The sequence below is a fragment of the Chionomys nivalis genome, chromosome 1, assembly GCF_950005125.1.
Source record: "Chionomys nivalis chromosome 1, mChiNiv1.1, whole genome shotgun sequence".
Lineage (NCBI taxonomy): Eukaryota > Metazoa > Chordata > Mammalia > Rodentia > Cricetidae > Chionomys > Chionomys nivalis.
The window spans coordinates 89,510,171-89,536,118 of record NC_080086.1 but is presented as its reverse complement, the minus strand read 5'-3'; the positions used below and the strand labels follow the sequence as shown (position 1 = coordinate 89,536,118).

Genomic DNA, 25,948 nt, shown 5'->3' with positions numbered 1-25,948 from the left:
ATAAAGTTAGACAACAGTGTCACCAATAGCTAAGAAGCAATACAGCAACCTTAAGTTGCTTGACTTTGCAGGGTTGTGTTTTAAAAGTTAGCAAGTATAATTTAAGCAACTTAGAATGTCTTTCTGTCATGGTCAATTTACTCATATAGTATAAAAAGCCATTACAGGGCCTTTTCTTGAGTTCCTCTAAGGAGACAGTGGACTTTGTTCTTTTCCCTCTGCAGATTCAGTCACAGAAACTGTCCTCATATTTTTGTGCCCAGCAAGCTCCAGGGTATTTCCAGCCCCTGACTGCTGACACCATCCCCTCATCCATGCTTAATAGATAATATGACAGATATTAAAAACCTTTAAAACATAATCTAAGAGCAAACATCCTGTGAGTCAGAACAAACATGTTCTTAGCTGATACAGCTCGGAGTCAGGAAGGTGTTTGCCATAGCCTGCTTCATTCAAGTTCTGGAAGAGCAGAGGCTAATCTGATTCAGTATTGTTCTTTCTTCTGTGTCTTTGACCAATCTGTGCACAGGGGTTGATATTCCATATTTTAAAACCCTTTGTTAAGACTAGAAAAATGTCACATCATGAGAGAGCACATTTTGCTGTTGCGGAGGACCTAATTCAGTTCTCAAAACCCATATGACAGCCCACAACTGCCTATGGCTCCAGTCCTAGGGGATCTGATGTCCTTTTCTGACATCTGAGGGCTCTAGCATACACATTGTGTACTTACAAGCACTCAGGCATGCACACACACACACACACACACCTTATTGATTAATCAAGTAAATAGTAAAAAGAAATTGTGCTTAATTTATTCTAAATTCACACTGTTACCAATCCAAAAACAAAACTTCTCCTTTTAGAAGAATGAGCTAATTTTTTTTTTAGACATTAACAAATGATTCATATATGACAAGCAGATCTTTTTGGTTGTCTATTTGATCTTCTTGGGGTTGTTTTATTTGCCCATAAAATAAATATAAATATAAAACAAATTTGCAGATATATTCAGTAAAATTACATAAAGTAATATATACTTTATGTTTTAAAAATGTCAATTATATTCAATGTCTTTTTATGATATATGCATATTAAATATTTACATAGCTTATTTCATATCATTTCTATACAACAAATTATCACTCAAGTTTATGTAATATTTAACTATTATTAATCTAGTTAAATTTCAGCTGGGGTGGTAGCACATGCCTTTAATCCCAGCACCTGGGAAACAGAGGCAGGTGTGACTCTGTGAGTTCAAGGCTAGCCTAACCTACAGAGATATTTCCAAGACAGCCCGGACTACACATCAAGCACTGCCAGCTGAGTCTAAGCCACCCAGCTCCTTCATTGAGAACTACAGTTTTATTAGTGTCTCCTTCTTCATGCTAGAAAAACACTGGGTAGTGAGTGTCCTGTCATCATCAAAGCCAATTTCAAATGTGGCAAAAAATTCATCAATCAAAAGCATTTCCCTCCCATCTGTTATCCCGGGGTACTCGTGAGACACATTTAAGTGAAATATAGGCCTGCCTTGCCAGCATGCGCCGGTTCGTCAAGTGGCTCTCCGGGGCTTCCCACACAGGCTGAGGCTGTCCTAGGAAAGTTATTAAGCACCATCCTCCAGTGCCTTTACCACAGCTAGTGGCGACTCCTCCATGAGCTCTGCTGCAATCCAACTGCTGCAATGCAATTTGCATTCATATCGCTAGGCTGACATCTCAATTGAACACAAAACCCTGGAAAAAGTCCAAATTCAGGAGATTTCATGATTTGCATATGAATCCCTTCATAGGTCGTGAAAGCTCCGGTGTCCACTTGGGGGTGTTTTGTTTCATTTTGTTTTTTGGTGGTAGTGGTGATCGTTTTGTTTTTCTTTTAATCTTTGCTTTGTGTTTCATTTTCTGAGACAGGGTCTCAATATATTCTAGACTTGCCCGAAGCTTGTTTCCTCCTACCACAGCCTTCTATGTACAGGAATTATAGGCATGTGTCGCTGAGCCTGACCATAAAACCCAGGTTTTAATAAAACATTTTTCAGATATCAATTCTCTTAGTTCCAGCTGCCCTGAGGAAACACTATTGTCTTCGTGGCTTAAAGAGCAGATTTTTCTCCAGTTCTCAGGGGCTATAAGGTACCAGCAGCCTTGATGGCTTTTGAGAGCTGCTCCTTAGCTTACAGAAATCTGTTCTGGGTGTCTTTGCATGGATGGAGGTGTGCAATGAAGAACCCTCTCTTTCCCTTACAAGGGCTTCAGCACAATAAGCTCTGGTGATACACATTAGGAATGACAGCACTTGGGAGACTGAGGCAGGAAATCTCAAGCTTAGACCAGCCTGGGTTGCATAATGCGGTCCAGAACAGCCACACGTAGTGAGATGCTTGTCACTGTCACACCTTTAGGCTACTGTTCCGTAATAGAGGCTCCATATGTATGGTCTCCTCTGAAGATAATTTCACTCTGAAGACTTTACCACCCAGTCACATTCTATTGAATGAAGTTTCAGTACTCAAAGTTCTGAGGGAAACAAGCATATCATCCACAGGATCAGGTCCCCAGTGCCGCGATGTTAAGAATGGTGTTCTAACACCCGTTTCTCCTCAGTTGTGAGCTGTTGGTGTATACTATACCCTGGGTAGAACAGAACTCCTTGTTACTCGGATTAGCACAATTCTAGGCAACTCCCACGCAAAATGACACTGAAAATGACGTGTGACATGATCTAGGGTTTAGTGCGCTTTTTGACGTGTTAATTTAACTCCCTACTCAAGTTTTCTTTGGGGGATTTAGAGTAAAATTGACACCAACTGCGCTCAACGGTGAAAATATCACACTACCCAGCCCAGCAGAATGTGCCTGTTCAAAAATGTTCAACTTCCCTTACTGGCACTGCTGTTGACAAGGTTCATTCAGACTGGAATACCAGCAATGGAAAATAATTTTTAACTTTTTCTGTTTCTGTAGTTTACTTCTCAATTACTCCTCCTGCCACAATTATCAGAATCAGCCTCTTAGCTGTACTTCTTGCCTATTTTGTCATCTGCAGGAAATCTGCAGATTGAGGATGACAAACATTTGCCAAAGCATATGTAGGGAAACACACTTATTTCTACTATCTAGTCATCTCTAAAGTGATTTAATGTAGCTAGATGTATAATTTATGCAGAAGATATTAAACTTAGAAAAAGGCATTTGATATACATATGTCAAAAAAACGTGCATTTCTTGTCCTAATTTCTTCGGTCTATTGACACGAACCACCTTCATAACTTGTCAGAACAACTTTGCTGTTAGCAAAAAAAAAAGTGTCACAAAGATGCTTCTATATTATCCATTTTCCAACTATCTGCTGTTTCTATTTCTCTGTAGATTTGCTATTTAACTAATGATGATAACCCTTTATTCCTGCTGATAAGGCAGCTAAATCGTACGGAAATTATTCTGTAGAAGAAATTCAAAAACCCTCCAGAGATTTCATGCCTTTTTAATGTGACTTTCATTGCCCTTTCTAACTCTTGCAATTAAATGCTTAAATCATGATTCTGTTTCATAAACTCTTATTCTTATTCCTTTAAACGGGTAGAATATTAATGTACCATTGCTGGACTTTTCCCCATCACAGTGCTCTGTGCTAAGAGCAAACTTACAACTCTGTTGTACCTATACAGAAAAAGGAAGCAACAAAGAGGAAAATACTCAGCTGAGCTGTGGTTGTACACACACTTTTTATCCCAACACTTGGCAGGCAGTGGTAGAGACAGGTGGATCTCCAAGTTTGGGGTCAGCCTGGTATACAGAGCGACTTCCAGGACAGCCAGGGCTACACAGAAACCCTGTCTCTAAAACATAAGCAAACAAAAACAAAGAACAAAAAAGAAAAAGAAGGAAAGAAAAATGAGAAAAGCAAGATAAGGGCAAATGCTGCATTTCTGTATAATTGTGGTGGTTTGCTTCCATGTGGTGCCCTTTCAGCAAAACGTGCTTGAGAAAGGAAGACATCATGAACAACATGCCAATGCTCACTAAAGGCACTGTGGACATCTACGGACGATCTGTCTTTCCGAATTTAAGAGACACAAGTTAAATATCTCTTAGCAACTCTGCCATTTAAAAGCTATCCCATAGTTGGGTCTGAAGAAGAATCAGACCAACATGCCCACAGAGCATTGCAGATGTCCTAGCTGCATCGAAAGGAAAGCCTTCAAAATCCCAACAACAAACAAAGAACATGCTGACAATGAGAGTGAAGAATAAATATCACAAGTCATGAATAAAACTTTAGGAATTTGTAAGTAAATGTTTAGAAGCTTATCGAACTATGAAAAGAATTCCTCAGAAGTTTACTTTAATGGAAACATATTTAAACTCATAATCCCAAAGCCTCATGATCGTTCTTAATCTACAGAGGAAATGTGATGTCTACATTTTAGCTATTCTGTTGTCCTTGTTAATAGAGACTTAAGCATATTACAAAGAAAACATATTGGATTGTGTATTTGCCTTCTGACCATTGCTGCTTCCTGCAGCTGCATCCTTACAGTTTGAAATGTAAGGTGTGTCATCTTGCCACCAATGGAGAAAGTGCCTGGTGGTGACCCTGTGAGCAAGCTGTTTCAAAATGAGGGGGAAAAAGACTTCTTTCCATGTAAATAGTTGTTGTTGTTGCTGTTGTTGTTATTAGAGATACTGATCTTCTTTATATTGTGACAGCTTTTTCTATGACAGTCAGTGCTGCAGTCTCCAGTCTCCAGGTCTCACTGAGAAGAACATTTTGTCTTCTTGTGACAGTAGGCCTAAGGCAGGGTAGGGAACCTCCTCTCTGTTCCAGGGCTTCAGCATGCTCACAAGCTCAGCCTTACCTGGGAGGGGGAGGTCTAGGACTTCATTAGCTCTGTCCTGTTTCTCATTCCCCTCCCCCACCACACATACTTCTTTCCCTTCTTCTTCTTCCTTCTGCTCTCTCCTTTTCTTCCTTCCCCTCCTTTCTTCCATCTGCATCTCTGCCCTCCCTTCTGTCTTCCTTCCCCATCATTGTCATCTCTATCTTGTACTTCTACTTCAGTTTCTGACCTTCCCTGCATCCTTTCTCTCCCCCACTGTTCCCCCCTCACACATGTTCTCACAAGCCTTCCTGTAGGAAACTTATAGATTATATAATTCTGCCATTCCCTTCCCCCTCTTATTTTTCATTCATGTTTTTCAATGCCCAATATTGCGTATTTCTAATGCATATTTGTTAATGCCCAATAATAATCCAAAACATATGATGAAGCTACTATAATAGCTATAATTTAGTCTTTATTATATATAATATGAAATGTTTTAATTGTGTTTTTTTATGAAATTGAGGGTTCCGTTATCACTATATTAACAGCACATTCAAAAAAGAGTAGCAGCATTCTGTCCAGATGTGGTTTTAAAATGAAAACCAACCCAACAAAGATGATATTTGATTTTACTGAGGTGAGGTATCTGTCATGCGTAAAAATACATGAATGATAAAATTTTTTAAAGGGGAAAAGAAAGAAAACGTACAGGTACAGTGCATAGTAATAGTCACTTTCATATTCTAAAACAAATGTAATTTGAAATAATAAAGTTATAATCAAGACACAGAAACCAGTAAATTCCACTGTTAAAAACCTATTTTCAAAGCCCACCCCATTGTTTCCTGTGCCCGATGCCTTTTGAATGCCCAGAGCCCATGCTACTACAAATCAGTCCGTTTCCGCTGATGAAGATTAAGCATGATGAATGCAGAGAGTCTGCGCGGAAATCAGTGTGCTGACAGAACAGCTGTTACCGCCTCCCTTCTTGTTATTTTATTGCAAATTTACAACCTATCACAATTAAAATAATGTGATTAAAATCACAGACTTTTGAATAGAGGATAATTTATAGAGCTCTCTAAATAATCAATCTGCTTTACAAATGACTGAAATTTTAACAAGAAAATATCTTTGAACACCTATTTTCTACTTTTTCTTATAACAAAAAACTATCATTTAATATACACATAGGTCATATCTACTACAGAAAAATAAAAGCCCTGTATCATCATTGGTGCTCAATCAATTTGACTTTCTGGTTATTTGGTAGGAAGTTCACAGACACAGAGCGTGTACCTCACACTGCTTACAAGGACAACATAGAAGAGACAATTATTTCATGTTCCTTTTAACTGAAGACTTGACTTTAAAGATGAAGGCATGAATAAAACACTTTGTGGATCTGATTAAGGTATGTGCAAACAAGGAGCATTACAGAAAACATAACTGAAATTATTTTAAACAGTAAATTCCAAGAAGAATTGCATAGGTTAGATTGTAAGAGTTGAAAAGCTATAAGAATGCTATTAAATGTCTATAGAATAATCCCTATGCCTGTGAAATCCCCTGACATCCACTGTTCACCTACCAATTCAAGTAAATCTGTAATGCTGGACACCTCTATAGTGAGATGCATCCTTTATCTTGGGCAACAAAGGCTGACTCAACCCTGGCACATGAACTAAATGTATTTGAACAAGGAGACACAGCAAAAAAAATGTGGGTTGAGCTTCGGGCTCTATATTAATTTTTTGGTTTTTTTATGATACAAATTTTGCAGGAATATTTTTTAAAAAGGCTTAACTACAAGAAGGTCTTAAAACATTGCTGCTAGACTGGGTATGTAGCTCGGTGGTACCAACAAGTGAGGACCCTGGATTCAACTCCCAGTATCACAAAAACAAACATAAGTGTCATTGCCAAAAATTAAGGGAAATTCTAACATAAAAGATTAAACCCTACATACTGAGTTTAGGACAGCCGGAGCTACCTGGAACCAAACCAATTAAAACCCATTTGATCTGCTTTTCTGCTTCCTCTGGGATCAGTGTTATTGTAGCTACAGATCCTGTATGTAACATATTAACCACAAATGTTAATATGACAAGGTCAATAGAACATGCAAGCACCAGAGCAACCACAAGCTGCTTCAATAAGGAAATCATTTCATATCCATAACCGGTTCCATGGTTAGATGCTTCACTAAAATTTCTTGATTCATTTCTTAGACTGAAGAATTGAATTTTCAGGTATCTCACTGACAGCATTCTCTGCTCTTTCTCGTTAACACTTGAATGCTCTCGCTGCAGTCAAGCTCAGGCAGGAAGATTGACAGCTCATGACTGTCTGAGCTCCAAAGCAAGACCTTGTCTCCTAACATAAAAATTCCACCCTCACTCCAGCAAATGGGGAAAAAAATTAATTAAACTAATTCTGAAATTAATTAAACCTTTCGTTTGAAGCAGAACGTATAGTGTTACAAACAAGATTGTCGAGTCCACCCCTGGCTCTGCCGTAACCCGCTCCGTGACCTGTGTTTATTTTTTAATCTCAGCCTCTGCCTCATCTCCTATAAAATGAATAATAATTAAATGTATCTAACTCAAAGCCTTGCAGGATTAAATTAATCAGTAGGCACACAGCATTTGCTTGGCATATCTTCGGTACTTTTGATGTATTCGTTATTGATGTTTCTGGAATTCTTTACTTAGCGATGATGGCAACAGATATTTAAAAAAAATCTCAGAATACTTATGCACATATATACATATACATGTGTGTGTGTATATAAATATAAAGATACAGGGTCTTTGGACATGGCATCTTAGAACTATAAATTCCAATTTATTATCTAACAGAATTTTTCCCCAACACTGAAGAGATTTTATTTGAAGCAAAGATGCTGACTGCTCACTTGAAGTGAATGTAAAGACAGTAGCAGGAATTTTATTTGAGGCAAAGATGCTGACTGCTCACTTTAAGTGAGTGTAAAGACAGTAGCAGGAAGCATTTTCTTCATAATCTCTTGAGTAAAACAATGTGAAACAAACTTTTAGACAATAAAATAATTCTCATTTGTGTAATGTTGCCAAGCTTCTGAAGCTTTTTCTCATATAAGCCTAGGGTGTAGGTAAATCACAGACTTTTAAGTTTTGTCTGTAGATGGGCATTTCTTTCCCACCCACCAGTTCCCAAATAACTGACTCAGAGGCTAAATATGAGTTATAAATACTTGGCTAATGGCTCAGGCTTGTCACTAGCTAACTCTTACATTTAAATTAACCCAACCTACTAATCTATTTATTGTCACGTGGCTCATGGATTTACCTGTCCTCCAGCATATCTTGTTTCCCGGGTGGCTGACTTGTACCTTTTGACTCTGCCCTCCTTCTTCCCATCATTCTCAAGTTTGGCTTTTCTGCCTAACTTCCTTCTGGCCACTGGCCTCTGTCTTTTATTAACCAATAAGGGTTGGTTAATAAAAGTAATACATATTCATAGTATAGAGAAAGGTTGTCCCACAGCACCCATCATCACGGATCTCCGTATGCTGGCTTCACTTACATGTCATACTAGCACAAGGTCACATCGGACCTTGCTCGTTATTTTACAGTTATCTACTGTAAGAAGATATGTCAATTAAAGAAATGCCAGTGTAAAAAACAAGTCCATTAAACCAATCCACTCTCCACTGATAATCAACGTAGTTGGGAAGAATACATGAAAATGTCAGTAAGTTGAGGGTGACTTAGTTGGGGTGTAGATTAATGATTTTAAAATGATAACAATAAATTAATCATATTAAAGAGAGGAAGCAAGATAAGTTATTAATAAATAACAGAATATCCCATATCTTTTATCCTGTATATGTTCTTATACAAATATATTACATCCTATACATTGAAATTTAAAATCTATGTAGGTGAAACCAGTTTTGGACATAGGATTTCTCAACTACATTTGTAATTCAAAGGTGTCTTGAATGACAACTAAAACAGACTATTTGAAGGAAAAAATATTTTAAATGGTAAAGTAATTATATAATGATACAAATTATTTGTAAATCCATGAGCCACATGACAAAAAATTGTTCCAAAATTTACAATTACACTTATCTTTTTTATATTAATCAAATAAATGTAGCATTCTATTTAGATTTGTAAGTATAAACATAAATTCTATCATATAGTTTATATTTATAGATTCTAAGTATTACAGATTTTATTTACAGATGTTAAATATTAAAAATACAAAATTATTTAATTTTAAGAAAAATTATAATATTAACATTTTATTTCATGACATACTATCCATCCATAATTAATTGCAGCAAAATTTTAGAAAAAAATAAACTTGATGTATTATTGAAGAAAGACCATGTCACGTCAATGCAGTTGACTTTCAGGCACTCTCTGTAGACACTTTGGCCTTGAATTTCTCCCTCTGCCTCCTATGTTCTGGGAGTAAAGATTTGTACCACCACTTCTGGCCCATTTCCCTTATTTTATCTCTAGTCCCTAAGCTAACCCTAACCACTCAACTCATGTTCCTTTATGAATGAAGAACACACTAGAAAATAATGCCCTTCAATCCCTCCTGATGTGGTATTCACCTCTGTATGCTGTAAATATATTTGATTATGATTGGTTAATAAAGAAATTGCTTTGTCTTATGGCAGAGCAGAATACAGCTAGGTGGGAAAATTAAACTGAATACAGGGAGGAAGAAGGCAGAATCAGGAAGATGTCATATAGCCATCCAAGAACCAAGATGTGAGGTAATAAACCACAAGCCTCGTGGTAAAATATAAAATAATAGAAATAGGTTAATTTAAGAAGTAAGAACTAGCTAGGACTATGTCTGTGCCATTGACCAAACAGTGTTGTAATGAAGTCAGGAAATGAAAGCACAGTCTTCATCTGCACCTTCCTCTCAGCCTTTATCTTTTCCCTCCTTTCCTTCATGCCTATTCTCTCTTAGAGAGAAGGAACTTCAAGGAGCATTTCTGTATATCTTTGAAATAAAGTAGTAATAATGAAATCTTTGGTTCATTTGGCCTACTCAATCTATCATAAATAGAGTTATATTATGCAAAACTAGTGCACATTCAGAACAAAAAAGGAATCAGTTTGGAAATTACTCACCAAATTCCATTTTTTTTTTATGCTAAGCTGGTCTAGATCCTAAACTGTCAGTGGCAATAAATTCTGGGAAAGGCCAGAAAAGCATTGACACATAACTATCTTTACAGGGAAGACAACATTCCTGCCTCCTTCAAACAAAACAAGTAAAAGAAAGTTCTCATGTTGGTTTTTCACATTAGTAAACTAATTTGATAATGCCAAAAATATCAGTTAGTTGAAGGAGAATAACAGTGAAATTGTCTCTAGGTGTGGTAGAGCATAGCTTTAATCCAAGAAGTCTGAAGGCAGACACAAGGGGATCTCTGAGTTCAAGGACAGCCTTGTCTACTGTTCCAGGATAGCCATTACTATGCTGAGAAAATTAATCTCAAAAAAACAAAAACTAAACAAACAAAACCCTGAAACTGTCTACTGCCCCATATTTCTCAAGCTTTAATGATTCCAGAAACTCTTGTTACTCTCAGATACTACAAAATTTCCATCAGACTGGGAATCAGACTTTATGGTGCCTGCTGAAACCCTGGCATCTAGGACAGACAGATAAGATAGTAAGGAGATAAAGGCCAGCCAGTGCTTCAAAGCTAGAGTCTATCTGAACAAATAACAAAATCAAATAAATAGACAAATGAAAATCAATACAAACCTAAGGATCACCCACCATTTAAATAATTACAAAGTTATTTTCTCTGATTAAAAATAATTATTAATTGCATTCAAAACTTAAAGGCAAGTGATCTAATTTTATTAACAGAAGAAATGGAAAGAGAATATGAGGTAGTATATAGCACTTTTCCTATTTTCTTTATAAGGATTATTTTCCTATCTTATTTATAAGGATTATTAAATGATGAAAAGTTTATTCAATTTTGAATCACATGTGTAATTCCTGATTTTGAGGTAAAATTATTTCTGTTATTGCCACATTAGTTTATTTCTAAAAGACACAATGAAAATGACTTGAGTGGCTTTGTGCTCTTTGTTAACACCTCTTTATTTGTCACAGTAGGCAGGAAATGCTAAGCTGAACCCATCAAACACCATGAAGGCAGATGCTCCCAAGCTTACTTTTAACAGTAATTGACCCATTCAAATATCATGAAGGAGGATGCTCTCAAGCTTACTATTACTAATGGCAGGGGGTGTCAGTTTCTTGACTTAGAGAGTGCCAATCTTAAACTCAAACAGTTCAATTTACCAGGAAATGTTACGCAAGAATCTTTTGAGATGGGGTTTCAGGTCTTCTTCATAACTGTCTTAGCAACTGAGGCATAAAATGAGTCTAGAGCATGTTTACATCAGTTAAGGCATTTTATAAATGAAAAGGAATCACTGTATTGAGCCAATGACCTCTGGGAAAAAAAAACCTTATTTATATGATTATTTACAGAACTGATGAGCAATAGCCTTTGAAAGTACCAGGAAAACATGGAGGTCTGATACTGAGCTGAAGCAGAAAATGGCTACCTTGTCACCACAGTGATGGCTGATAAGGAGGCCTCAGTTTCGAGAGTGGCTGTCACTGCTTTGTGCTTCCAGCCAACTTCAAGAGGGACAAACTCTAAAAGCTTGTTTTCTCCTCTGTGAGGATGGGCCCTTACAATTATTCCATGAAGTAAGAAGATTCCCCACATGAGACTCACAAAAGAGCCAAATCAGCACATGTGCAAACCATAAGACAGAAACAATCATGAAGAAGAATACAAACAGGTTTCCTCTCAAATATCACAAATCTTCAGCAACCATAGTGAAGGATGATGACAGAAGCAACATGCAAGGGAATTCCAAAGAGATTAGGGAACCAATCAATGATTGCAACAGAGTACAAACCAATAAGTAAATTGATATGGGATAGCATAAAAGAAAAAGGTGGGAACATTAGAAACATGTATTTTTAAAAGTCAGCAAAGTGAAGAAAAATAAGAAAATGAAGATTTTTTTTAAAAAAAATCAATTAACAAAAATGTTGGAAATAAGAGCACAGTGGATTAAATATGATGAAAAGAATCCAGTTAAATTTCTCAAGCAAAAGAACAAGTACCAGGAATGATCAAGGTTGATAAAATAGTACATTCAAACATCCACAAGAAAAAGAAAAAAAAATATGACCACAACTTCCAACACCAAAAGACCAAACTCAGGAATCCAAAAGAAAGCAGAAGTAACTGAGATAATACTAAATGCATAAATGCTTTGGAACTGGGAAGATTACTTATTAGATAAAATGTTTCTTACAGAGGTCCTGAATTCATATTCCCAGCATGCAGAAACTCACATAAAAGCCCAAATGATAGTAAGTACATGTTACTCTAATGTTAGGGATGTAGATGAGGAGACAGGTGTATGTTGACAGAGGTTTCTATCCCACCTGGTTCCACAGCCATTCAGTCTTATAGAAACACACAGAGGCCTACATTAATTATAAACTGGTTCACCTATTAGCTCAGGCTTTCTTAATAACTAACTCTTACATCATATATTAACCCATAATTCTTGTCTGTGTTAGCCATGTGGCTTGGTACCTTTTATCAGCAAGGCATTCTCATCTTGCCTCCTCTGTGCCTGGTTGATAAGTGCAGACTGAACCTTTCCTCTTTCCAGAATTCGTTGGTTCTGATTTCCCTGCCTATACTTCCTGTTTAGCTATTGGCCAATCAGCATTTGTTAAAACAATATAAATCACAAAACTTTACAGGGTATAAGAACATTGTCCCACAGCAGGTGTAATTTCAGTACTTACTAGACAACAAGTATAGCCAACAGATTAACTTAGGGTTCAGTTAGATATACTGCCTGAAAAAATAATACAGAGAACAATACAAGAAAGCATCTGATGTCAATCTCTGTCATACACACACACACTACACTGGGGGAGGGTGTAAATCTATGAATTGCTGTTTCATAAAAATTATAAAAGGCATCCTGGGAGGAGAGAAAAAGCTGTTAATGGAAGAGTGAAGGATGAGAGGCTAATTGAATTCATGTGGCTTTGAGGAGAAGCTGGACTATTTCAGGATAGGAGGTACACCACCAAGACGGTGCAGAAGAATGGGGTGCAGTGCCAGAGAAATGGTGAATAAGAAAAAAATGGGAGAAAACGGTGTGCATACATTAATTGGGGAGAAGATAGGAGCTAGGTATAGAAGAAAAAAGAAGAATGAGAAAAACAATACTAAGGATGTTTGAAAAGCCATAAGGAATTATGTTTTATTTACCTAAAACTACATATAATACATGTAAACCTGTATGTATACATATATGGTCTAATTAAAGTTATGAAACTTAGGCTGATAATGCCACCCACCACCCAGGGCCATAGATTATCTAACAAAACCACAAGTACCTGGTTTATGAAACCCTCTTGCTTGTTGTTGGTCAAGGGGGTCCAAAAGACTGGCAGAACTATGTAGCCTATTGCTGCTGCCCTTGCATGCCTCACAAAACTTGAAGGCAATTGCCTGGTTTTGAAGACAACATGCACTTCAGACACAGGAGTCGAAGGACTTGAACTGGATCTGACATGAAAGCCTCCTCCCTGAAAATTAATTTTCATAGCACCAAAAGATGCTGTGCAGGATTCTAAGGGAGGGAATCAATCAATAATCCTACCCAGTTGTAATGCCTATAAAGCACAACAATGACAAGATAGCCTAGATATCCATACCAGTGCAAAATGACGCTCATAACTTGGCTCTAACTAACAGCTCTCTAATTGATCTTAAGCTGTACTCAACAGGAAAAAAATTCCTAGTACTGAAAACCTAGGCAATGACCCAGGGCTAGTGAAGTCGTTAGAGGAAGTCAGTATCTTAGAGGAGAACCTTCTACTTCCATTTCCTAACTACTACCTGGACAAGGATGGCGATGCTCACTTTAATTTGAATGGTCAGGGGGCAGAAGTAGGAATATCTCTATGAGTTTAAGGTGAGCCTGGTCTACATAATGAGTTCTAATTCATTCAGGGATATGTAGCGAGACCCTGTGCCAATAATGATAATAATAAATAATAATGGCAATTCCTAATTGCATTATAAATACCTTCAAAGATAATTGATGACTTCATCAAAAAAAAATGTTTCTTTGCAACAGATGAAGACCATCACAATTAACAACTATCATGGGGTGCCAAGCCCCAGTTGAAACATCTACTACCATAGTTCTTAAATCTAAGCCTCAGGAAACATCCTACAACAAAGAGTGTAAGAGCCAGAGGACCACAAAACTGATACAGAATTATGTCTCGAAGATATTACAGCTAAGTTTCTCTTACAATACTTTTAACAATATGGTTACTGAAACAAGACCAGAACAACAACTGAAACAAACAAACAAACAAAAACCCACCAATAGATATTCTAACATGGAAGGGGAAATCTCACCGGGACCCACCCTTAGACAAAGAACTAGAGACAACTAAGTTGCCCTGAGATCAGGAGAAATAGTATTCCCCAGGGATGAGGCCCCTAATTGATTATCCAATATCAAGTTGTCCACCTTGAAAGCAAATATATCAACCAACATTATATAAACTGAGCAGCTGAATTTATGCTTATGCATGTATTATGTAGTGTGTGTTATTATAATAATAATAGAACCTGCAGTGATATTTCATTTGTATTTTAATAAATAAAGCTTGCCTGAAGTTCAACAGTAAAACAGCTGCACTGATCAGCCTTACAGACTAGGCAGTGGTGACATACGCTTTTAATCCCAGTATGCACGCTAGTTTTCCATAGTTGTACACACCTTTAATCCCAGCACTAGAGAGAAATATAAGACAAGAGGAGACAGCTCTCTCACACAGTCTTATTCTGACATTCCTGGAGGCAGGATCTCCATTTTGGACTGAGGTAAAGGTAAGAGTCAGTGACTGGCTGTTTTATTTTTCTGACCTTCAGATTGAGCCCCAATTTCTGTTTCCAGGTTTTTATTAATCATGCTACAGAAGACATGAATTTAGGAGGACTTACGAGGGATGAATATGAAAGAAGCAAGAGGGAGAAAGAAGAGCAGGGGAAATTATGCAACTATATTTTTATTTCAAAAAATAAACAAATAAAATAATAATCTTAAATGAATTTATGATACAAGTGTTTAAATATACCTGGTCTTAATCTAGTATACAAAGGGGTCCATCAACCTGGTCCTCTTTTACACTTGTATTATTTTTGGCCCTAAAGAGCTACAAGATTTATGAAAGTTAATAGTTTTTTTAAGTAGCAATAGAGAAATGCCATTTGACTTTACAAAAAAAAAAAAGGACACAGGGATGCACTTGTGAGGTGGGATTTCCCTCTGTATGCTGTGAATACCATTGGTTGATAAAGGATTGCTTTGAGCCCATAGCAGAACAGGGCAGAAAAAGCTAAGCGGGGAAAACTAAAGTGAATGCTGGGAAAAGGAAGGGTAGAGTCAGAGAGAAACCATGGATCCTCTGCCAGAGACAGACACGCCGAAACTTTGCTGGCAGGCAATGACCTCGTGATGATGCACGGATTAATGGAGATGGAATAAATTAATATATAAGAGTTAACCAATAAGAAACCAGAGCTAATGGGTCAAACAGTGAATTAAATAATATAGTTTCTGTGTGATTATTTTGGGGCTGAGCAGCAGGGAACAAGCAAGCAGCCTCCCTCCAATACAGTTGTGTTTTAAAGGTGTATCTTACAGAGGGAATGGGGAATCAGGAGATGCCACCCAAGATGTGCTGACATAGCAAATGTATCCTTCTGAGCTGAGGGTGCATGAAAGGAACAGGCATAGAAAGAGCCATCAGAACTGCACTTTCTCACCTGCAGCAACCTGGGAAGAATCTGATGAGCATTCTGCCTCTCTTGCACCCCAGTGAGAAAACAATTCTCCTCACTGATAACTGAAAGTTGCTACTGTTCTGGAGCCATATAAAGTACCCCTGGGAAATGAAATAATCCTTACCTTCCCCAGCCTTATATCCCTGCAGTCTCCTCCTAACAACCTTTACCCAGATCACAGGGCTCACCATTTCTTCGCAAATTAATCCTTCTTTCTCCAAATCATGTAGAAACTTTATTATGTTTCTTTCCCTGCTTTTCTATCTATTGTGAAGGTCTTCATAGTCATTAAAAAGTTGATACTTGAATGATTTTTGAAGCAAAAAATAAATGACTAAGTAAAAAGGCAATCCTTGTTGGGGCCAGAGTCCAAGACAACTGCTGTTCTTATGCTGAGATGGGCAGTAAAGATTATGTGCCAATGTAGGAGAGAGATTTCAAAAAATCATAAACATGCAGAGAACCTGATCCTGGAGTGTTGGCCCCCAGAACTGTAAAGAATGAAAATTTCTGTTACTTATGCATCCAGTCTGTGGTATTTTGTTTGTCAGCCCTAACAATCTAAGTAATGCCCACAGCTTAAATACATATTTTTAAAATTAGTTGGGTAACATCTCCTTTACATATCAGTTTCCTCAAGACTACGAATTTCCTTGAACGAGATAGTATAGCTTACTTAGTCAGCATAAAATTTTTTAAATTTCTAAAGAGGATACATATGTTTGATCTCAGGGACAGCTCATGGGGAGGTGGTATTATGGTTCTGCTTTCCCATCAAGCATTTCCTTTGCTAGCTAAGAGCATTGTAAAGAGTGCTGACCACAGCACTTCCACAATTGCCTTCAGAACAACACCATTAATGAGAATCTGATGTCTGTGTTTTCATCTGCCCACTGCATGATGACTGCTTCTTTCAGACTATCACAGCATTTATTTGCTCATCCTGTAGTCACAGCATGCTCTCCGCAATCACATGGCCCAGCAGTCTATTATACTTGCTTCCTCAGAGTCTTTCTACTCATGCTTTTTTAATTATATTCTCACCCTACTGCTTTTCCTTACTCCTCCCAGTTCTATTTCCTCACAACAGCTTCAAGTCTTTCTAGGTTTTTTATACCCCATTGATTCTAGTTTGTACGTAGGCCCATTCACCTACGTACAAAAAAAGACCATGAGTCTTTAAGGGCAAGACTCATGGTAGTTGTTCCACCCTTAAAGTCTTGCCCTTAAAGAAAACCTACTTTTCCTCCCCAGAAGCCATCAACTGCTAATAGCACCTCAGCTCATGAAGAGGGTTTGTGAGATCCTCCCTGATTCATATTGAAATGTTGTTTGACAAATTCTGTTCATGTGCATAAAACCAAGGAGACCAACAGTCTGGTCATGTCTAGAGGGTGTTCAATCCCATGGAACTGGAGTTACAGTTTTGAACCTCTAGGTGGATACTTGGTCATCTAAAAGAGCATTGAGTCCACTTTACTACTGAACATCTTACCAGCCTTTCTTTCATATAAGTTTTTTTTGTTTGTTTTTTGCCCTTTGGACAAATTTATTTTATATCCTTTTAAAACACCATCGAACAAAGAACCGTGAAATCTTCAGTTGGGAAGTATGCACATAACCCAGTCATCTGCAGCCATCCAGCCCACTGGACAACTTTACTGCAGACATTTCCTAAAACTCACCAAACTGAAAGAGAAGGCTAAATGATATGGAGGGAGAAATGTTTCAGAAAATTATCAATTGTTTTTCAAAAAGGAAATGCTTCTGTCTTCCCAGAACAGCCAGTAAGCAGGAGCTACATACTTCAGTGTGAGAATCAAGACATTTCTTGTGAAGAGTAATAAGACGTGTCTTCTCAGACATGTGTAAGGCGGGACGGGACTGGTGAGGTGACAGAACTGATGGAAGCGCAATGCTATTGACATCTAACAAAAAGGAAATGTAGGTAATTTAGTGTTTTTTTCTTTCTTTTATTTATTTATTTATTTATTTTAGAAAAGCAAGAGGCAGGCAGCATTTCAGTCACAAAATGATCAATAAAAATTATACCATAGAGGGTTGTACAAGAAGTTTGGTGTAAAAGAGGACAAAAAAAAAATGGGCCAGTATGATAACAAAAGTCTCAAAGGAAATACAGAATCCTGGTTCTAGGAGGAAGGTCATATGCTGACTTTGCCAGGACAACTTTGGTTCTCTCATATCGCCAGCATCTGTGACCACGATGGAAACAATATTTCCACAGTAGCAGTAGTTAGGGACAGACAACACTGTAGCCAGCTTCTTGTCAAACAGAAACTGCCAGCCTTCCAGCTCAAGCTCGGGTGTCCTGCAGATGAATTTTAAACTGTTGAAATCAACAAACTCAACTTTTGTTCCAAAAAGCCAGACCCTGCTGTAGGAAGAGACTGTTTCTTCATTTCCCGGCCACCCAGACCTGAAATAATCACACAGAAACTATATTAATTGTGATACTGTTTGGCCAATAGCTTAAATGTATTTCTAGCTAGCTCTTATATCTTAAATTAACCCATTTCTATTATTTTATATTTTACCACAAGACTCATGGTTTACTGGTACCAGTGCAAGGGCATCTTTCTCCTCCAGCAGTTACATGACACCTCCCTGACTCTGCCTACTTTCCTCCTCTATCTGCTTGTTCTATTCTATCTTCTCCTCTATTCCCACCTTGTTCTATTCTGCTAAGCCAGTGGCCAAAACAGCTTTATTCATTAACCAATAAAAGCAACACATATACAGAAGGACTTCCCATATCACCCTGCCTTTGGGACTAATGGCTCAAGTATTTACATCTTCAGGTTCTGACCACAGCAGGTCACAATGTGCTCCTTTGTGAGGAATTCCTTGATTCCATTCAAAGATTTGCATTTATCTCAGTGTTTTCATATAAGGAGATAAACATCAAGAACACACAAAATCTGTTCATCTGTTAAAGCTGATGTTGTGAGCAAGTCAAAAGCTTTGGTACAGTATCTCCAGGCATTAGCATTTCCTTGTTTGGTTTGACACACATCATAAAATCTGCATACCTGGATTATCTATCTACTTCCATGATTTCCTCTTTAAAATGTAATATGATCAGGCCATTTACCCAGAAGTGCAAGACCGTAAAGAACTCCAAACTATAGTAACTTCTGTCTGGACAATTAGCTATAACTATGTAGTTTGTATCAGGAATCTGACGTCCAGTTCTGAGTAATTCACAAAGATCATAAACTGTCTGTGTGTGTCCCCACACACTGTTATTAGCACTGATACTGGTTGCAGGGTCAATCTTCCTAAGAGCAGATCACAAAGATCACCTGGATGCTTTAGGTGTTTCTCAAGAAAGTACTTGTTCTGCTACACCATCACCAGGTACATCTCCAGAACTAGCAGCTCCTGTTTAGGAAGAACAGCCTGCAGCATCTATGGGAACAGAGGCAGTGGATGCTGAAGGCAGAACTCTCCTTTTGTATTCTTAATTAGTATTTGCTCTTAAAGTCCAAGTGGGAAAATTACAGACTGCCTTGCATATAGAGTCAAATTAGAGTTCTTTATTAGCAGGTAAGAGAGAAAAGGCTATGGTTTCAAAGAATTCTCAGTCCTAAAACTCAACCTTTTTAAAGGCAATGGCATCATTGTCAAGTGTAGGTCAAAGGAACTTTGTGTGATTTGTGTTGGCAGCTTGGTCAGTTGTTTGGGTTATATATTTGGGCCACCATGGTCAAAGTCACAGAAAGTACATGACTATGGTGGACATGACACGAGGTTTCGTGACAGAAAAGCACCTGAAATAAACACAAAATAGAGTCAGGGAACAATCAGAATGAAATGGCATTACCTCATTTATTTCAATGCTATTGCTTTCAGTAGAGTCTATTCTTTGTCATGTCTTTGCTAATATTGCCCAGTGCTTTCCCACTTTTCATTAAGACTTACAAGATTACAGGGCACCATGGCACACACCTTTAATCTTAGCACCCAGGAGGCAGAGACAGGTGGATCTTATGAGTTCTAGCGTAGCCTGGTCTACACAGTGGGTTCCAGGATTCACTCTCTATCACCCTTTGTGAAGTAAGATTGTGAGTCTCTATCACCTTGTGTAAAGTAGAATTGTGAACCTACATCACCCTGTGTAAGGCAAAATTCTAAGCCTACATCACCCTGTGTAAGACAAAATTCTAAGCCTATACCACCCTGTATAAAGCTGGATTGTGAGTCTCTATCACCCTGTGTGAAGTAGGACTGTGACTCTCTATCACCCTGTGTAAAGCCAAATTGTGATTCTCTATCACCCTGTGTAAAGCAGGATTGTGACTCTCTATCACCCTGTGTAAAGCCAAATTGTGATTCTCTATCACCCTGTGTAAAGCAGGATTGTAACTCTCTATCACCCTGTGTAAAGTCAGATTGTGATTCTCTATCATCCTGTGTAAAGCAGGATTGTGAGTCTCTATCACCCTGTGTGAAGGACAATTGTGAGCCTCCATCATCCTGTGTAAAGGAGGATTGTGAGCCTCCATCACCATGGCGTGTGAGCCTCCCTCATTCTGAATAGAGTAAGATTGTGAACCTCCATCCATCACATGAGAAGGAACAATTCATATGAACTTGGTGATTCCATAGCTCTAATGATGTTTTGATGCATTCATTAAGAGAGAGTTGGGGACCTTTCCCAGGGTTTCTGGTTAAACCATTAGGGCACTTCATTTTTTAAAATGCTTTCAACACCTAAAAATAGCAACATATTGAGTCATTTTACAAACAATGAGAATTTAAGAGCCTACAAAAGTATGTATTATCCCAGACTTTATCAAGAGATTCAGAAAAGGTTTTCCACTAATTTGAACTAGATGTTAGAGGAATATAAATCATTTCTGAGGCCAAACTCCAACTCTTGTTTACTATGTTAAACTAACACAAACTCATTCATATAATTGTGAATGAACTCTGATTCTCCAGTGCATTATACAAAGATTGCTTTTATTCAATGAACCAGATGTTCTGAAATTGTTGTTTAAATTATACAGAGCCTTGACAGAAGAGAGTATCTGCAAGAACACAGAGTGTTCAGTGACAGCTTCACAGGTGCAAACTAGAAGTACCAGAACACATGAGCCCCCATCACAAAACTATTAAAAATAAAATACCTGAAAATTACAGGCATTGATAAGGATATAAATGAATGGAACTAAGAATTTTACTCAATTCATAAGTGAAAGCCCACTGTCTGTGAAAGTTCAGTTAGACAAGGTATGATGGACTGAACTCAATTCCTTTCAGAAAGGGTCCTTAATGCAGTTTCCATAGAGAGTTCCAGATTGTACAAGCATGTCCTGGTTATGCTCAAGATATACTAATATTACCCACATTCTTCTCCATCATCACTTAGAATGACTGTGAAGTAATCAACTCAAACTGAAAAGCTTTTCTCCAATGTTTCATGATTTTTTGCATGTAGCACTGATGTGGCACCATTATAGAAACTGGTCCTTTGAGCAGAGCAGTTGCTGTCTTCACCAAAACAGATGTCACTACTTGTAAGGGACCGTCACCAGAGGCTCTGTTTCTATTGGCAAGCTCTTAAAAAGGAAGGAATAGGAATGGCCACTGGACCCCCACCTGGTCTTATAGAAGTTCTCATAGGGACCTTTCAAGCCATTTTTAAGCAATGTAATTCTGCCCTGATTACACAAGCACTCTGGATCTAGCTAGGGATGTGCTAATGGCTAGTGATGAGGGTGGAGGACTCTGTCTTTGCAACAAGGGGGAAGCAATTACCCAAGCTTCCCTTCTGATGAGCTTTGATGAAATTCTACTTTCATTTTAGGGACTTATGTTGAGATAGGAAACATTGTCTTCCTGGGAAAGGAATTAATTCTCACAACAGCCACTTAGAAGAGTTTGTGGTGATGATTGACAGCATCAGTTTAACCAAATCATTTCCTACTGTGGTGTGATCTGCCCCTCCAAAGCAGTGTTTTTAACTATTTCCGTGTTGGCTTAGCACTCATTAAGTATGGAGCATAAACAAAATCGATGAGACTTCTGTGGAAATGATTGTAGAAATTGTTTGATAAGAATGTGAAGCCCTTTGATATTTACTCCCTGAGAAGGAAGGATCTTGAGAAAAAAGAGTTAAATCTCAATGGCTTGAGGAGAAAAGTGTTGAATTACTGAGACACTGATCATACTGGTAACTTCTCCTTTCCGTCTCTTTCTTCCTTTCATCTTCCCTCCCTTATTTCTCTCTTCCTCCATTCCTCCTCCTCTCTCTCTTCCTTTTTCCCTACCCTCTCTCTCCCTTCTTCTCTTCTGAATGGAGAAAAGAGACGAATAAACCAGAAAACAACTATGAAATCACATTTTAAACATGTGTACAGACAGCCTTCTTTTCCACACATGCACCAAATAATTTCACGCACACAAACAGAAGCTTCAGCATAACAGAAACATGGGGGTTGTGACCCCCTCCTTAAATATTTATTATTGCTTGCATTATTTCTCAGGCTCTGCCTGATGCGCACTGTGACTTCAGTCTCGTGCACAACTCTGCTATCATCTAAGTCATCTGGGGCACTCTTGTGTAGCCACATGTCAGTCAGTATATTTCTTCACAGACAACGATCAGTCACAAGCAGCCTGTCAGGTACTATGACTGAAGGGAAGTAAGTAGACTGTTTTGACATGCTTCTCCCAGAAACCTTGACATTGTACTTTGTACCAGGCAATAGCTCTGCAAAAATATAAACCTAACTCAAAGATGAAAGGGAAGGATTTATGCTGGGTGTGGTGGCAAACACCTTTAATCTTCAGCAGATTTCAATGAGCTCAAGGCCAGCTACATAGTGAGGCTCGGGATATTTTACTTTTCTTTTTCTTTCTTTTCTTTCCTTTCCTTTCCTTTTCATTTCTTTTTCTTCTCTTCTCTTTTCTTTCATCTGTTTTTAAATGTGGGGTGGGATTAGTAGATGAAAGGGACTATACAAAGGATTAAAACTTTAAGAACTAAAAGCATTGGAAGATTAGCTTTTTAAAAATTTTGACACAGAAAAGAAACTGAGGGCTGGAGAGATGGCTTAGCTGTTAAAGGCTAGGCTCACAACCAAAAATATAAGAAAAGAAACTGATTTTTTTTAAAGGTTGCTTCAGGATTAGAAAGAAACATTAAGAAGACTGCACTACTTGCTGAAAACTGTGACATGAGAGACAAGACGCAGAACATTTTAAAATGAAAAAACATATGGCACGCAGCAACTTGGTCAAATAACTTCTAAGGATGAAATATTAGATTTTAAATGAGCTGAATTAATCAAAGAAACACAAGTCAAACATGTACTCATACACACACACACATACAAACTCCTAAATGATCCAGTTAATTGCTATAACACATACTTTCTGTGTCTGAAGACATTTCAGTCATTTATGCTTACTTGTATCTCCTGTTTCTACAATAATAGCAACAAAAGAGATATGCTTTATTAGGTATTGATAGGTATAAAAGCAAAGCACAGGAACTTTTCTTTCTCACCTGTGAAAACTTGCTAATTTGTATTTATTATATCTCAGCTATATATTTCTTCTGAGTCAGATCTGTCTTGTGTGAAATACTTAGCAGAGTAGGACGGCAGGTAAAGCCATTCCTATAACCAGAAGGCCATGTCTTTCATGATTCCTATCTAAAGATGTGAACTGGACTTCAGACATGGGATGGAAGTGCTCAGAGGTTTATTGAGAGGTTTACTGCTAGTACTGATGAAGGTAGTCTCCTGCCTAGGAGGAGTTCCATCAGTATCATTAGTTACGTGGAGAAAGAAGGTAGAGATTAAAGATGATCTTGACCAAACTAGTAATAAATAGTTCTTTATCGTAGTTGCTTCATCTTTTTCTCTCTCAGTGATGGATGAGTTTGCAGGTTTAATACTCTGGTAAATTTGTTGCTCTTTCCTCACCTAACTGTTTTAAATCAACTATTGTGCCAGCAATTATAACCTGACTTCCCACCACCTTTGAAATTCATTAAGAACTTGAACTCACTCTACCCCTATGCTTAAATAAAAATCCTTGCTGAAATTAATGAAAGTTCTCAAGTTTTATCTACCCATTTGATTGCTAGCCTGCACTCACTCTCCTCTAAAACTGAGTCATTTGTATAAGATACCTGTGAAGGTTCACCCAGTGAGAAGCATCATGAGAACTGTGGGGTGACGGGGGTGAACATGGATCAGATTAACAGACTGCTCTAAGCCAAGAGCTTTCCCTTGAGAGAAGTATTGGGAAGAATCTGTGTCTTCAAAGACTGATTAGAAGCACAGTGATGTGAAGGGGCTGAGATAGTATAGGTTCAGAGCCTAATTACCTTATCTTAGCCTAAGTTATGTTTTCTAAATAGCCATTTCTTGCCCTCCTTTGAGCTGGAGCTCACATTTTGTGACTAATTGATAAAAATTATTTTCAAATCTCCTAACTTAGTAGACTTCTTATATCAACCCAAAAGCCAAGACTGTCATCAGGCGACAGTTGAGCCCTATAAGGAAGAGTCCTCTGTTGTGCTGTAACCCACCTCTCTGATATTCTCACCAACATAGTTTTTAAGTGTTTGATGTATGACTTTATTCTGGTAGTACACAACTTTATAAAACTGCTTCTATGAGGGAACATGGAACCTGGGGTAACCTAGCTCCATGTTTTCTGGACCACGGTCACTAAACTTGGTTTTCAAATAATTTGTCTCTTTTTTCCTTGAGGAGAGAGCTGTGTGTTTTGCATCAACAGTTAGGACACCACAAGGTGGGGGTCCAAAAACTGATCTACTTTTCATAATGAAAATAAGGTTTCTGCTATGAACCCATTGAATCTAGGCCCGTTTGATGTTACTTCCTCAGGTAGATTGTGTAAATTTTTCACAGGACTCCAGACTTCTCTTTGTCTAACAATCCATTTGTTGTCTCTTTATTGGTTAATTAAGGATCTTAATTTAGTAGATACATTCAGAATCTTCCAAAGCATTTAATTTAAGATGTCTAATTTGTTTGCTGTTACAAGGATATTTGATGGCATTGTAAAACTGTAGAGAGTGTTAATAAAATCAACCTTGGAACAGGGGTCAAATCCAGGGGCTAGTTGACCGGTATTAGCCATAGACTAGTTGACCAGAATTAGCCTTAAAGAGTATGGAGGATCCAGAATTCAGAAAGAAAGACAGACAGAAAGGACTAAGGAGAGACTTGGAGTCTTGAGGTCTTTTTGGTTTGGGATAACTGGAGAGATACTCTCTAGGTCTCTGGCCAAAATATAAGACCAGCTAGTTGCTTCTTAGCCTCTGTGATCTAAAAAGTTTTCACCTCAACATCTGACTCCCAAGTCTTTATTGGTAAAAAGAACAATAGACAGTTAGTTTAAAACTACATTTAAAACAGGCAGAGCCAGGGCCTGTGGTACTGGAAATCCTGCCAGGTCACAGCCTAGGCAGAGGGGTGATGACTACAGAGCCACAGTTAAAATATCAGTAAATTCAGGTATAGCCACTAACCTGAAAAAACAAAACAAACAAACAAACAAACAAACAAAACAAACAAACAAACAAACAAAAAAACAGTTTGCTTTGAAAGCAAAATCATCCTGGCCTAAACCTCTGGTTGTATTTTGTTTGCTCAAGGATCCCTAAAGGCATTATGATTCTGACTTCAACTTGTTTTAAGTATTTTGTTCACTTTTACAACTGTGAAAGCATTTGGTTTTCTGTTTTTGTTTTGTCTTGGTTTTCTTTGCCTTTTGAAGTGATTTTTACCGTTTGGTCTTTGTCTCCTGTCTCTCTTTCTCAAATACTTACCTCTTCCTTTATGAGACCTGGGGTAATATAGCTCCATGTTTCCTGAGACATGACTATAGAATAAACTCTTTCCTTTTGAGGTCAGAGTAGTGCTTTGCATTAATACCCATGGACACATTATTTTGTAGTGCCCGTCCTTTACTGCCATACGAAGCCCTAGTCATTTCAACCCCCTCCTTTTTTTGCGCCACCCCTACTTGAATTAAGGCCTTTAGGTTGTCTTGATTTTCTAAAAGAGACCATTTTTGCCTTATGCCATACCACCTATATGTGTTTTATAATAGTTTGATCTAGGGCCCTTAGTCAGCAAGGGCCATTAAAC

At 37.9% G+C, this 25,948-nt stretch overlaps 1 pseudogene; it reads right to left on the bottom strand.

The window, feature by feature from the left end:
* Positions 1-16,899: 16,899 nt before the first annotated feature.
* LOC130880143 (serine/threonine-protein phosphatase 6 catalytic subunit-like) lies at positions 16,900-25,677 on the bottom strand (annotated as a pseudogene).
* Between the last annotated feature and the right edge of the window lie 271 nt (positions 25,678-25,948).